We start from the raw sequence: 15794 nt of genomic DNA on the forward strand, positions 1-15794 counted from the left end.
AATATAAAGAAATGAGAAAAAAGTACAATAATAATAATTTCATAAAATAATTATAAGATATTTTTGTATTCCAATGAAGAGCAAAGTAATTTATTACAATGATTTTTATAATTGTTACAATAATGTTGACATAAATCATGACTATGAATTTAACTATGTAAATTCTTAGATTTTAAACCGCAGCCAGATCAGAGCCATACACATAAAAAAGGCATAACAATATATCGATTATTAATTACCAAATGATTTAAGAATATATACCAAATGAAAGAATATATACCAAATGATTTAAGAATATATATACCAAATGATTTAAGAATACACACACCTTCCTTCTCAAAAATGGTTGAAAAATGATTTAAACACAATAGAAAATTTTAAAGTTGAATATGCATGTTCAGAAACTTTTCAACTCATTGTTTCCAGTGGTCAAAACTAGGTAAAAATGTTTCATACAGTTCTTAAACTTTTGATTGTAAATTTACACATCCTATTGATAATAAACCATAACAGATGATAAAGGAGTGATCAGATTCACTACCTTGAGAGATTATGCATCCTGCTGGTGCTTTACACTATCAAAGATTTAATAATGACAGACCTTATTTCACAGATTGCTCACTCACTTCAATATCCTCAACAATTTATATACTAGTCAAACATAAAAACTTTAATTGTGTGACCCCCCCCCTAAAAAAAATGTTGTCTGATGGTAACCCAGTGGTATGAAATTTTTGCCAATGACCACCCCCCCCCCCCCCACCTAGAATGCACCGACCCCCTCAGCTGATAAATAATGACTGTTCCCTAACTACATCGCGGAAGCAGTACGTCATCTGATGAGAGATTTTATAAGAAGCTAGACTATGACCCTTCTTAAGAGTTTAGTTCCAAAATTAACACTGCGTTACAAACCATGTACGATGACTGTCATATAGATAAGGATACAATTGGTTATTTAAAACCAGAGAATGCCAAGCCTGGTCGATTGTATCTTTTTCCCAAAATACACAATACAAAATACATTCAGTAGGTGTTTCTAAAATGTTGCGCGAGTCCCATATTTGCCTACAAGATTGTATGCCGTCATCATGAGGTATGTTGGTATACAATGATGTGTCATCTAAAGTGACAAGAAGGGTTTCCGGAGGAAGAGGGTTCATGGATTCCATTTTACGAAGATAATCTAGCTATGGTGTCTTGAATGTGGGAAGGAAGATTTTCTACATGAGATCTTAAATGAAAATCGACGCATTCCGAGATTTTCTCAGTCGGATGGCCGTTTGCGGATACAATGGGTCTACCAGGGTTGTTAATCTTGTTTATTTTGGAAGAAGATACAATCGACCAGGCTTGGCATTCTCTGGTTTTAAATAACCAATTGTATCCTTATCTATATGACAGTCATCGTACATGGTTTGTAACGCAGTGTTAATTTCGGAACTAAACTCTTAAGAAGGGTCATAGTCTAGCTTCTTATAAAATCTCTCATCAGATGACGTACTGCTTCCGCGATGTAGTTAGGGAACAGTCATTATTTATCAGCTGAGGGGGTCGGTGCATTCTAGGGGGGGGGGGGTCATTGGCAAAAATATCATACCACTGGGGGGTTACCATCAGACAACATTTTTTTTATGGGGGGGGGGGGGGTCACACAATTAAAGTTTTTATGTTTGACTAGTATATAAATTGTTCAGGATATTGAAGTGAGTGAGCAATCTGTGAAATAAGGTCTGTCATTATTAAATCTTTGATAGTGTAAAGCACCAGCAGGATGCCTAATCTCTCAAGGTAGTGAATCTGATCACTCCTTTATCATCTGTTATGGTTTATTATCAATAGGATGTGTAAATTTACAATCAAAAGTTTAAGAACTGTATGAAACATTTTTACCTAGTTTTGACCACTGGAAACAATGAGTTGAAAAGTTTCTGAACATGCATATTCAACTTTAAAATTTTCTATTGTGTTTAAATCATTTTTCAACCATTTTTGAGAAGGAAGGTGTGTGTATTCTTAAATCATTTGGTATATATATTCTTAAATCATTTGGTATATATTCTTACATCATTTGGTAATTAATAATCGATATATTGTTATGCCTTTTTTATGTGTATGGCTCTGATCTGGCTGCGGTTTCAAATCTAAGAATTTACATAGTTAAATTCATAGTCATGATTTATGTCAACATTATTGTAACAAAAATATCTTATAATTATTTTATAAAATTATTATTATTGCACTTTTTTCTCATTTCTTTATATTTTATAACCCCCAATATTTTCTATTCTTTATTTTTTTCCATTTTCTTTATATTTTAACCCCTAATATTCTCTATTCTTTATTTTTTTCCCTATTTTTTCTATTCTTTATTTTTTTCCATTATCTGTTAATTTGACCCTTTCTTCTTTATTCCTTAAACCCTTTCAAGACCCTCATAAGAATACTTAATTGGCACCATGGCATTCATACGTACAAAACAATACACTTTATGAATTTGAAAAACATTTCCACCTGAAATAAAATTGGTGATATTTGCAATGTGTTATTCCAGTTCCACTTTCTATATTGGGATCCTGATTTTTTTCCTTTATACCTAAGTAAATTAAGGCATAAAGGTAAAACAGAATTCAGAGACAAATGCCTATGATTAGGATTGCAATACAAATAACTATATATAATGAGAAAAATTAAAATCCAAGAAAAGTTTCCTTTTTTTTTTAAATATTTTTTCTTTTTTTGATTTACAAATAATTCTGTGACAGCAAATGTACATTTATTCATTAAGAGAATAACAAGAGTGCACACACTGAAATGTCTCGCCTTCTTTACTAATCATTGATAGTATGTTGATAGTCCTAAATATAAAACTTTATTACAACTGTCACATAAACTTCACATTAACCAAGAAAGCCAAACATTGACCAATAAACCATGAAATTAAGGTCAAGGTCAGATGAACCATTTCAGAAAGACATGTACAGCTAACAATTCTTTCATACAACAAATATAGTTGACCATCTGCTTATAGTTTAAGAAAAACAGACTAAAACATTAAAACTTAACACTGAGCAATGAACCGTGAAAATGAGGTCAAGGTCAAATAAAACCTGCACAACTAATATATAGATCATAAAATATTCCCATACACCAAATATAGTTAACATATTGCATATAAATGTAGTATTAGAAAAAAGACCAAAACTCAAAAATTTTACTTTGACCACTGAACCATGAAAATGAGGTCAAGGTCAGTCGACACCTGTCAGCTAGACATGTACACCTTACAATCCTTCCATACACCAAATATAGAAGACCTATTGCATATAGTATAAGAAAAACAGACCAAAACACAAAAACTTAACAATAACCACTGAACCATGAAAATGAGGTCAAGGTCAGATGACACCTGCCAGATAGACATGTACACCTTACAATCCTTCCATACACCAAATATAGAAGACCTATTGCATATAGTATAAGAAAAACAGACCAAACCACAAAAACTTAACAATAACCACTGAACCATAAATGAGGTCAAGGTCAGATGACACCTGCCGGTTGGACATGTACACCTTACAGTCCTTCCATACACCGAGATATGGACTTGACCACCAAAACTTAACCTTGTTCACTGATCCATGAAATGAGGTCGAGGTCAAGTGAAAACTGTCTGACGGGCATGAGGACCTTGCAATGTACACACATACCAAATATAGTTATCCTAATACTTATAATAAGAGAGAATTTAACATTACAAAAAATTTTAACTTTTTTTTCAAGTAGTCACTGAACCATGAAAATGAGGTCAAGGACATTGGACATGTGACTGACAGAAACTTCGTAACATGACGCATCTATATAGAAAGTATGAAGCATCCAGGACTTCCACCTTCTAAAATATAAAAGTTTTATGAAGTTAGCTAACACCGCCGCCGCCGGATCACTATCCCTATGTCGAGCTTTCTGCAACAAAAGTTGCAGGCTCGACAAAAATCATTATTGAAAGTTTATCTATACAAAATTTGTAGAATTATTAGTTGTAGGAAACTAAATTGGATTAAAGAATTTTTGTACTTTTTTTTCTTTTTTCGTCATCCCATTAATTTTAATTAGCACATGCTCATGTATATAACCATATTTGGCATATAGTGCCTTTGATAGCTTCACTATTTAAAGATTAGCATTTTCAAAGTTTATAGGGACAACAATACATGTATGTGAAGACTATGACTTCATTTTGTACATGGATGTTCAAGTTAAATAACAATACATTTTGTTTCTCATTTGAATGCTTATTTTGTTCATTCTCAAGTCCTACATACACATATCAGATTTTCTTATAGTCATCACCTTCTCACAACGGTTAATTGATTGGAATTTTTTTTTCGATGGGTGGGGAGTCAAACTTTTCAAACTCTGTTCTTAGGAGGGGTCATTGTGTGGTTTTTAAGAATGATGGAGGTGTTGCCATCTCCTGTTGTAAGTGGGTAGGCTTTTTAAACTAATCCTTTCGGAATAATTCCTTGATCAATGTTGGTTATATACATATATATAGAAGGCTATTCCGAACAGATTTAACAAAGAGAAAACAGATTGCACTTTCATCAGAAATGAGACTGCTAGCTTTTTAAAACAGCTTATACTTGTGTTCTGTATCTTCACACTGACTATAGATTATGAATGAAGGAACTTTTCCAAATATTGGGTAGAGATCTACAATATCCATTTAAGGAATCATAAATTTATTAAAATGATTTACTGACTAACATTATAAAATTAAGGAGATCAATGAGACCAGAGTTCAAACGACGAAGATAAAACAATTATATGATACATCTTTGTTTACATACAATGATATATATACAATGATGTCAGTCGTATTAAAATAGAATACAGGTAAAGAGAAATTCCTACTTAAAATATCTGTTAAAAAATAGGTATTGCCTAAAATATAGGTACCAACAAGAAGATCCATTTACCCATATATGGAAAAAGCAAAACCGTGACCAAAAATAATAGAAAGCAAAATGTTTGCTATAAATTGGATAAAACTTCAGTAGATTGATATATTAAAGGAGAATCAAAGCTTTTCGTGTAACTGAACATTAAGGTAAAAAAAATCTTATATTATTTCAGTACTATTATTTTTTGAGCGGAATCAAATTGAAATGTACATGTATTCCAAACAAGTGTGGACACATTTCAATGTGAAATTATTAGTATCCGGGGCTCAGTAATTCTTTTTATTGTTAGTATGTTTTATGAAGTGTTTTCTTCAGCAAGTTTTATGAATGGTGGTGCCCCTACCTGAATTGTTCTGACGAAATATATTGATCTTCCAAAAACAGGGGTCCCAATCCGGGAACACCCCCTTTCCTCCTGGGTCCGATACTGATCTATGTCATAGTGAAAATAAGTATTGATCATATAGTCTGTCATATAAAGATATATAAAGGCGTGAAACTTTGTTCAACCGGATGTTGGTCATCTTTAACTTTGGATTTGTAACAAAGACTCCAATGTGGTAGCTTATTAGTAACTCCGGTTTGGATCATTTCTCAGCATTTTAAATCAATATTGAGACAGAAAAAATTCAAAGAAGGCTCTTCCAATTCCTTTTACAATCCATTGCTTTTTTGCCCTAGCGGACATTTCAAACTTATGATTCGAAGAAACCATTGTAAAATCAAACTTTGTAATTGAAGTACCTATCAGATAAGAGAAGAATTTTATTAATCTAATCAAGAACCCATGCATAAAGGGCATCATTTTACAACAATATTATGACAGTATGATTGGAAAAAGCAAAACAGAAAACTAATACCATACTATAACGTTATGGCCAGGATCAGAGCCTAACACAACCATGACAACACGTGTCTTATATAACTATTATATAATTAATTCTCAATAATAAAATATTATTTCATATAATATCTTGTTTACATCTGGATCTTAATTATGTCTAAACCTTTAATAATGTAATTTTTCTAGGCACATATGAGAGTCGGTAAATGCTCATTTGTGAACAACCAGAAATATTTCTTATCCTTAGGTAGTTCTTTAAAATTAGTACAAAAAGTGTTAACTTTATATTGAAATAATAAATTTCCCTATTCATTTATAATATAAAGGACAATTTACTGTAAAATGCAGGGACGGATCCAGTCATTTTAAAAGGGGAGGTTCCTAACCCATTACAAAAGGGGGGTCCAACTACATATCCCCATTCAAATGCATCGATCGTCCAAAAAAGGGGGTTTCAACCCCCCAGACCCCCTCTTGATCCGCCACTGAAATGGGTCTCGGCTTCAATAGAGTTTGATCCATGTGATAATCAATGATGACATAGACGTTGAGTTCTCTCTATGTATTTTTACTATCTATCTTTGTCAATTCTAAGATCATGAGCACTTATTCTCATTTTACACATAGCTCTCCTTATATTCAAATCTTTAATTGATAAATAGACTTAGTCTCCCATGTCATCTTTACAAAGTCAGTCTTGAGGTTGAAATAATTTACTGAGGATTTCCGCAAAAAAATAAAAGATTACAGATGATGTACGAACAAATTTAGTAATTATATAAATCAAATCAAATCAAATCAAATATGTTTATTTCCTAATCAAAGGGCCCTTATAGGCATATGAATTACAAACAAAATGGATAATAGACAAAACATAAATTAAAATACATATTTAGAAACAATATGAAATTTAAACATTATAATATGATTTATATAAAAACAAAACAATAGTACATATATATACGACATTGTCAGTTCAGCAAAAGAAAGATAACTCTTCCCCAAATATTATCATTAAAACCTGTATTAATTCACTTGACAGTATTATTTCTCACTTCTAAGTTTGAAGTTAAAAATTTGCATAATTTTTTAATAAAATTATCATTATCATTTGTCATAATCCATATAAATAGGTTTTGCGAATTAAGTATTCTTAGTTTTGGATATTCCATAAATAAATCATCAAGTAAAATGGTTCTTGAAGTTACATATAGAGGACATTGCAATAAAAAATGGTGTTCATCCTCAGTCACATTCAAATTACAATATTGACAAAGTCTTTCACATCGTGGAATACTCTCTAATTTACCTGACATATTTACTCTGCGTTCATGACGACCAGTTTCAACTCTTAATTTGTGATTACTTAACCTAAATTTAGTAAGAATTCGACAATTGCCATTATTTATAGAGGATAGATAGGTTTCTTTACCAAATGAAAATAAGTACTCAATTTACCTTTATCCTGTAAATAAGAATCTCTGGTTACTTTCCAAGTCTCAAGAAAACTGTTTCGGAGACATTGTTTAAGTGATTTTTTAAATTTATATTTACTTAGGGTTTTACAATAAGCCAAATTAAAGTTTAACTTTTCCCCATAAAAGAGTATATTAGTGTACCAGGAATTATTACCTTTGTTTAAGCTATGTAAATGCATATACTCCTTATATGCATTATTCAGCAGGTTTGATGGGGAATTCTCAAGTCTGTGCCAATACATGAAGACTTGTTTTAACATGTCTATGTAAAGAGGATATCTTCCTAGTTCTGTAAGAACTCCTATATTAGTGCACAATTTAGTAACTCCAAGGATATATTTACAAAATTTATGGTGAAGTTTTTCAGACTCCCAATCCTTAAATATATCAAAGAGAGATGATGATTTTCTCTTAGGGGTTATATTAATAGTGCCCCAGTTTTCACAACCATATAAAATAATAGGTTTAATACAATGATCAAATAAATGAAGAAAAGTACCAATACTAGGTTTTGAGGATTTCAAGTCCCTACAGAGCTTAAAACAGGCTTTAAGACTTTTTTGGTAAAGTTGTTTTCTAGCCTCAGTAAATTTACCAGTGTTTTGAATTATAAGACCCAAGTATTTATACTGCTTTACACAGTCTATTTTTTCCTCCCCTATATGGAAGTCATCTTTTATCAAATGTCCATTATTATTAAATATAAATATTTTGGTTTTTTGGGAGTTGACTTCAAGACACCATTCATTACAATAGTTATATAAAATATCAAGTTTGTCTTGAAGCCCTGCTCTAGATTCTGAAAAAAATGACCAGGTCATCAGCATATAGGAGACATGGTATCTTTTCGTTATTTAAACAAACTGATTCTGACTTTTCCAGCAAAATTTTTGGAAGTTCATTTATGAAAAATTTAAATAAATTTGGACTTAAAATGTCCCCCTGCCTTACACCAACCCCTGATACAATGAACTCTGTCATTTTATCATTTATTTTTACACATAATCTGTCTTTGGTATACCGGTACATAGATTTTAATATTCTATAAAAATAATTATTTATATTACAAAGTTGTAGTTTATACATAATACCAATGTGTATGACTTTATCGAAAGCTTTTCGAAAATCGACAAAACATGCGAATAATTTTTTATTTCCAGTCTTTAAATATTTTTCAATGATACATCTTAATACAAAAATATTGTCAGAGGTACGTGCTTTTTTGGAGAACCCTATAAGAAAAGGTCAAATCTGTTATTTAAAATAATATTAAATAGTTTTCCGATACTATTGTTTATAGCAATTCCTCTGTAATTTTCAGGTTTTTTTCTATCATCGGCTTTGAATATTGGACAAATAAAACTCTTTGACCATTCACTTGGGTATATACCAGAGGTGAAAACTGCATTAAAAAGTTTTAGTAAAATTGTGTTAATAAAAGATTGAGATGCCTTAAGCATCTCATTGCTTATATTATCTAATCCAGGACTTTTGTCTGATTTAAGCTTTTTAAATGCTTTATTTAGTTCAGCTTCTGATATCTTGTTATCTAAAAGTGTGAAGCTGGTTATATTACTTTCTAGTAACTTTAATTTCTCTTCAATCTTTTTTATTTGATCATGTTTGTCTATTGGAATAGATGCTAAAGAAGCAAAATATTTGTACCAGGTTTCACCATCAATATTATTTTCTGGCTTATCCGTGTTCTCATTGCGTAGGAGGTTCACAAGTTTCCAATACTCCTTAGGGTTTTCAGTTTCCAAATTTTCTAGACGATTTAGAATTACATTTTTAAATTCCCTTTTTTTTATACTTTCTAAGTTTTGCATACTTTTTATATGTTCTAAGATTTCTATTAAATCAATTGAGCATTTAGGGGCGTAATAAACTATACAGATATATACATAAACAGTTGTTCTATAACCCCCCCTCCCCCCCAAAAAAATAATAATTTAAAAAATCCGTCTACTTCTTAATTAGATTCAAATTAGAAAATGTTTTCTGTCTAGACTCCAAAGGTTTACTTAAATAAATAAGTTAAAAAATACATTTATCTATATATAGATGCTTAGTACAAAAAGGACTCGAGCACACAGAGGTTAAAAAATACTACAATTTTAAATAAATAAAAACACACAAACTGACAAAAAATAATGCACAAGATGACAAGATAGGTAGGTTCATAAGTTTTTCGTATTTTTATTTTCACCCTTAATTCTAGCCTTCAATAGAAATAAAACCTTACATTATTAGAATAAAAATTTTGGTCTCGTTTTATTAGCCTCAAAAGGACATTTTTTTCTCTTAGATCTCACATGTGACTCACATGTCCATATATAGCCATGCACACTTTTCGAAAACCCACCCCTAATGATGTCACATAACTTTCAGGATCGGAATCGATCGACCAAAATGTTATGCATAAATACTTATCAATATCTTTTCTTTGTCGTCTTATATATATTTTTCAAATTAATTTCAGGTTAAATGATAGTCTTATTAAAATAAATAAATAGATGAAAGAAGCATTTGTATGCCATACATTTCGTCTCGATTTCGATCCTACATGGGTTCACCTGTCCTATCAAACCGGAACTAGTTATATTTTCTTTTTCTTTCAAGATGGCTATGTCAGGAGTTGGTCTGTGTGATGGCGTTGTAAAAACATACGACACCAAACTGAAAACAAAGCATTTATTAGACGCTCTAGTACTGTTAATAAATAAGGAAGAGAAGAGGCAAATAGTGGCCGAACACGAATTTGAGGCCGGAACCTTACCCTTTGAAGAACTAAAGAAAATTCTGCCGCCGAAAGAACCAAGATACGTTTTATACGATTACAACTACACCACAGAAAATGGACAAAAACATAGTAAAATCATTCTTGTTTCGTGGTGAGTAAAGTGGGCTACCCTTATGTACAAAACTAGTTCCTATTCAAATACAAAGCTCACATTTTTCTGAAAAACCGGCATTCACTTCCGGTTTGCAGGTTTGAAGTCCAAAAGCGTGTGTCGTGAAGTATGAGACGATAGAAACTATGTAGAAAGCAAGATTATAAAACAGAATAAACGTTGTCTCAATAAGACTAGTGATACAAACAACCTGAAACATACATTAGATGTCCATCTTGCCATTCTTGAATAACCTCATTTTGGGGGTTGTTCCCAACCTATCATGGCCTCGAACATGCATGTATTGTGAACATTCTTCTCTGTGTGACAGGATAGCTTCCCTTAGAACATTAAGAAGATACTTAGTCAGCAGTAAGTGGTTGAGCTAAGGAAGTACTTCTTTAGCTCAGTCCGTTAAGGCGCTGCCTTGTAACATAGTCGGTCTAGAGGTTCCAGATTCTATTCCCAGCTGAGACAAGCAATTTTGTAATGAAATTCATGCCCGCCTTTGTTACATCTGAAAATGTTTATGTCCTTCAAATTGAATAGGAACACCAATTTACTTATATATTGAAAGATTTTAAAAACTCTATACATCAAATAGTTTCAAATGTAAAATGGTGGGCACATTCCAATCCCTATGACCATGTACATGACAAACGGAGACAATTTCCGAAAGGGGGGCGACAATTAGAGAAACGAATTTCGTACCTTACTTCATTGACCTTTACCTGAATTTTGTTGAAACAGACTATAGTAACATAAACGTGTTTCTTATTGTCTCCATAATCTATAAATAGCGTTTATCGGTAATGTGACCTCATCAAATAATTTGTTAAAATTTTCGAATGAACAAGCGTGCATATCAATGGAACATAATTTCAACAGCGTACTGTGTAACTGACAGATCTATTTTGGAACTCAGTGTTCCAGCTAGGTTTTCAAAAGGGCAGGGTGCCAATCCTGAAAAAGGGCATTTAACGCGCGATATGATAATATAAAAAGGGCATATTTTAATAAAAGATGTTAAACAAACATTTGTGTTTATTCGTTGAATCACAGGTTATACAAGAACAACATCTTAAGCCCATATAGAACTCTATCTTTCTACTTTTAAGGCTGAAAAACTTGTCAAGCAGCTTGTCACACAAGTTTTTTTATCATTGCTTGGCACAGTTGAACCTTATATGCAGTATGTTTTGAAAGAAGATCTGTTTCATACTGTTTCTATGGTCTACCACATTTTACCAGTTTCACCTTTCTACCCCTGCTGTGTTTGATGGCAATTTTAGGATATAAAGCAACAGTGAAAAATAGTATCAAAAATAAAGAATACAGAAAAAGATGACCAAGGCACCCTACCAACACTGCTACTAAGACCCTCTTTAACTTTTCCCATAAGTCAAAATAAATACCTAAACATATATATTCTTAAGCAAGAAGTATGGAGACACATTTTAGAATATGTAAATGGGTTACTCAATGCTAGGAAAAAAATCAGATTGAGTTATCTTTCTTTATTCGGGTGTGCTCCTTCTTTGGAGGATTATAAACAGTACGTAAATATGATGTAAATATGATCACAATATGGAGGCCGATTTTGTTATTTTCGTATCAAAAATGAAGGCAGTCAATGACAAATACGTCTGAATTTTCTGTTTATTTTACAGAAAACAAGTAAAACAATGTCTTCAACGAGTTTATAATGGTTTTCCAACTTTCTGTCATTACGATTCTTCCATGAAACTACGGTAAACATCGCAAATTGTGCCCAAGTTGTGGTATGCACATTTCTTCAAAGATAATTGCCGACTGACCGATTATATTTGAACGAATTAATGTTGATGATCATTAATGACCCATCCGATAAACGGATTACCTATAACAACAGATTATGACACCAGTTGTAACCATTGATTAGCTTGGGGTGGTAAACAAAGTCATAATCTTTTCCCCAGGTAAAATTTAGTAATTAGCGTATCATATCAATACGCAAATTAATATGCAATCGATCTTCAAAAAAGGCAGGGCGCCCTGAAAACTGTAAAAAGGGCACAGGGCGCCACTCGGAAAAGGGCGGGCGCCGCGCCCTCTGAAAACGGCCTAGCTGGAAACTGGAACTTGTACACACTGTGTTGGATTATCGGAGTGGATTAAAACATGGGCATTATTGATTTTTCGTTTCATGTTTCTGAGTGACCGGGTCGATGTCTTTGCAATATTGTAATGGTTAAGTTTCAATTTTATTTTTTTTAACTACAAAATGGGGGCGTTTATTTGAAGTCAAAAGTTCTGAACGCTCGATTTTGGGTAGGGGGGCTTTAAATAGAATAAATACGGTAGGTGAAATTAGGAATTACACGTAATTACTAAACATTTCATACTTTTTCAGTAAATACCTGTAATCACTAGTCAATTTAGTAATTACATGTATTTACTAGTTGTTTCAGTGATTACAGGTATTTACTGATTTTTTTTGTCATTTTTACAGCTATTTACTAACCTGATATTTTTATTTAAAAATTAAAGACAAAATTCAAGATATCAAATTAGAAAGTAAAGGGAAAGGATTTTTAGGGCTTACTTAAGGATCAAGGATTATAAGGCACATTAAAAGTGCATACACTTCAGTGTTTGTGAATTGAAACTGGAAAATGGTTGTTTTATAAGTTTTGAAACTCCCTAAAAATCATTTTGAGCATGCAACACAATGATATCAATCCAAAATTGAGAAAAACATTTTTGAGAAATTTATAGGCAATTTAGTCAGCTATTTTTTTAAGATAGACATTAGATTATGGCAAACTTGGTTAAATGATCTTGATAATTCTTAAAATCTCATAATTTTGTTATATTAAAATCTCCACCAGGCATACTCTGCATATCAACTTGGCCAATAACATGAGTTAAATTCCTTTTACAAAATAGGTTTAACTACGACTTCTTTTGTCAGACATTTGCAATGAAGCTGATATTCTTCACAAACAAATTTATACAAATTGATGGCGGTCACATTTTCATATTTCCGTGTTTTTATGAGTTCTTCAAGACCTCAAAACTTAAGCTTATATACATTTTTACCCCAACAAAATTTTATCATCGTTTCTTCCTGTATAAAATGATCTTTTTGTGGATTGACAAAGTCAACTAAATGGTCCATCCCTTTTGTTTTACTTTCAATGTTGACATTCTTTTCCTTTTCGTCGAGCCTGCGTTTTTTGTCGCAAAAGCGAGACATAGCGAACCAACCTAATAATTCCGTCGCCAGCGGCGTCCACAAATATTCGCTCTGTGGTTATATTTTTTAAATTTTGATAAGTTTCTCAAATTATCCTGGATTTCTACCAAACTTGAACAGAAGCTTCAGTTGTTTATGATCAAAAGATAAATTTCAAGAAGTAAATTTTGTAAAAATAAAATCAAGTTTTTCCGTACTTTCCTTATAAAGGGACTTAGTTTTCATGCCAGTTAACATTACATTCACACTGTGGTTAAACTTTTTAAATTTTAATAACTTTCTCAAAATATCCTGGATTTCTACCAAAATTGGACAGAAGCTTGTTTATGATCATAAGATAATATCTAGAAATAAAGTTTGTAAAAAAAACTATGCGTATATTACTTATTTAAACGGACTATTTATTTATGCCCCACATACGGTAGTAGGGGGCATTATGTTTTCTGGTCTGTGCGTCCGTTCGTCTGTTCGTCCGTCTGTCCCGCTTCAGGTTAAAGTTTTTGGTCAAGGTAGTTTTTGATGAAGTTGAAGTCCAATCGACTTCAAACTTGGTACACATGTTCCCTATGATATGATCTTTCTAATTTTAATGCCAAATTAGAGTTTTTACCCCAATGTCACGGTCCACTGAACATGGAAAATGATAGTGCGAGTGGGGCATTCGTGTACTGAGGACACATTCTTGTTTCCAGTTAACATAACATACATGTACACTCTGCAGTTAAAGTTAAGATCTGAATTTTTAACAAATTTTGATAGAAGGTTCTTACAGAACTAGTCAAAAGATACATGTAGTATCTAGAGGAAAATTATAAATATTTTTTTTCCTATTTTTGTTGGGCCTGCGACTCACAGCAAAAATAGGCGAGACACTGGGTTCTACAAAACCCTTAAAATTTTGATAGCTGAATACTCGCTGATTTTCTAATTAGTATTACCATAACTTTTGATCAGTTGACCATATTACAACATTGTTTTAACAGTTAGTAAATAGGTGTAAAAATTCATTTTAAAATCAGTAATTACTGGTAATTACTGGGAAGTTTTAGGAATTACTTGTATATACTAAGTGCATCGGGAATTACATAATTACATGTAATTCCTAATTTCACCTATTTACTGTAACATATATACAACTCTAATGATGTTTTTAATTAAACTGATTTCTTTGGTTTTCAGGAGTCCAGATGAAGCTCCAATGAAAGAAAAGATGATATATGCATCCAGTAAAGATGCTGTAAAAAAGAAATTACAAGCTATTAAAATAGAAGTGCAAGCAAATGACCTAGGTGATTTAGATGAGGCAGATATTGAAGCTAAATTGAAAAAGATTTAGGACTTATATTGACAGCATTGTGTATAAAACTTTCAAACATAGCTCTATGAATCATAACTTTACTGCTTAAACTTTGTGTCACTAACAAGTGGCAGTGCAGTTATTCAAATTGGTGCACTCAATGACTGTTGCCATGGAAATACCACGACCTTTTAAAGTACAGCAAGAACTATCATCTTATCGTTTATCCTGCTTCTGATAGATGAGTTTGTGTGGTTAAACATTCGTGTCCGTTTGTTGCCATGGATTTCAAAAAATTTTCTCTGAGAACTTTAAATTGTGATGAATAATTTTTTTGTTTTGTTTAGATTGTTCATGGATTAATGTTACCAGAAGAATTAAGACTTTATTTAAACATTGAATTATCTAATGTTTGTTATTTAAATATTGTTTTTCCTATACTTTCTATTTTATACATGTATGTGTGTTGAGATTGTCATTTTAAGACATATCTGATATCAACAGTAATACGTCCTCCCAAGGGAAATGTGTGGTATGATCAGATAGCCATGAACAATAGTAAATATAAACAATGAAGGAAATAGACTAGATTTTTTCTAAAAATTTTGTATAAATGCCAATTTACAAATGTCAAAAGTATTATAAAATGCAGAACAAAGAATTAATTGTTCCCTCCCTTCTTTTTCTAACATGTTTTTTAATACATGCTAATCTTTGCTGGTGCATTTAACGAATTTGAATGTTTTTTTTTAATTTTGCACAAAAGAATGATTTGAAATAACCACGATAACAATGTATAATGTAAATTGTATTTGGTTATAATTGTTGAGATTTGTTTGTACTTTGGCAACAGTCAGATTCTGTTTCTGTCAGAAATAAATTGTTGAACAGGTCTTTTTAACTGAAGAGACAAGTTCCAGTATTGTGAATTATATAAAGTAGAAATGATAGGGCCTCCCACCTCATTAATCTTTGAACTTATAACACTCCAGTTATGGATATTTGTATGGCCTAATGAGAATTACTGTATTTTCACAGAATTATACATTGTAGTGCTTAATTATCATATCATAATG

At 31.8% G+C, this 15794-nt stretch overlaps 1 long non-coding RNA gene across 1 annotated transcript; it reads left to right on the forward strand.

Annotated features, from left to right (window-relative positions):
* The first annotated feature begins 9884 nt into the window (after positions 1-9884).
* Positions 9885-15475, forward strand: LOC143076398 (uncharacterized). The gene is made up of 2 exons (XR_012978636.1): positions 9885-10183; positions 14601-15475. It is a non-coding gene; the product is annotated as an uncharacterized LOC143076398 (long non-coding RNA).
* The last annotated feature ends 319 nt before the right edge of the window (positions 15476-15794 follow it).

Source organism: Mytilus galloprovincialis, chromosome 5, assembly GCF_965363235.1.
Source record: "Mytilus galloprovincialis chromosome 5, xbMytGall1.hap1.1, whole genome shotgun sequence".
Lineage (NCBI taxonomy): Eukaryota > Metazoa > Mollusca > Bivalvia > Mytilida > Mytilidae > Mytilus > Mytilus galloprovincialis.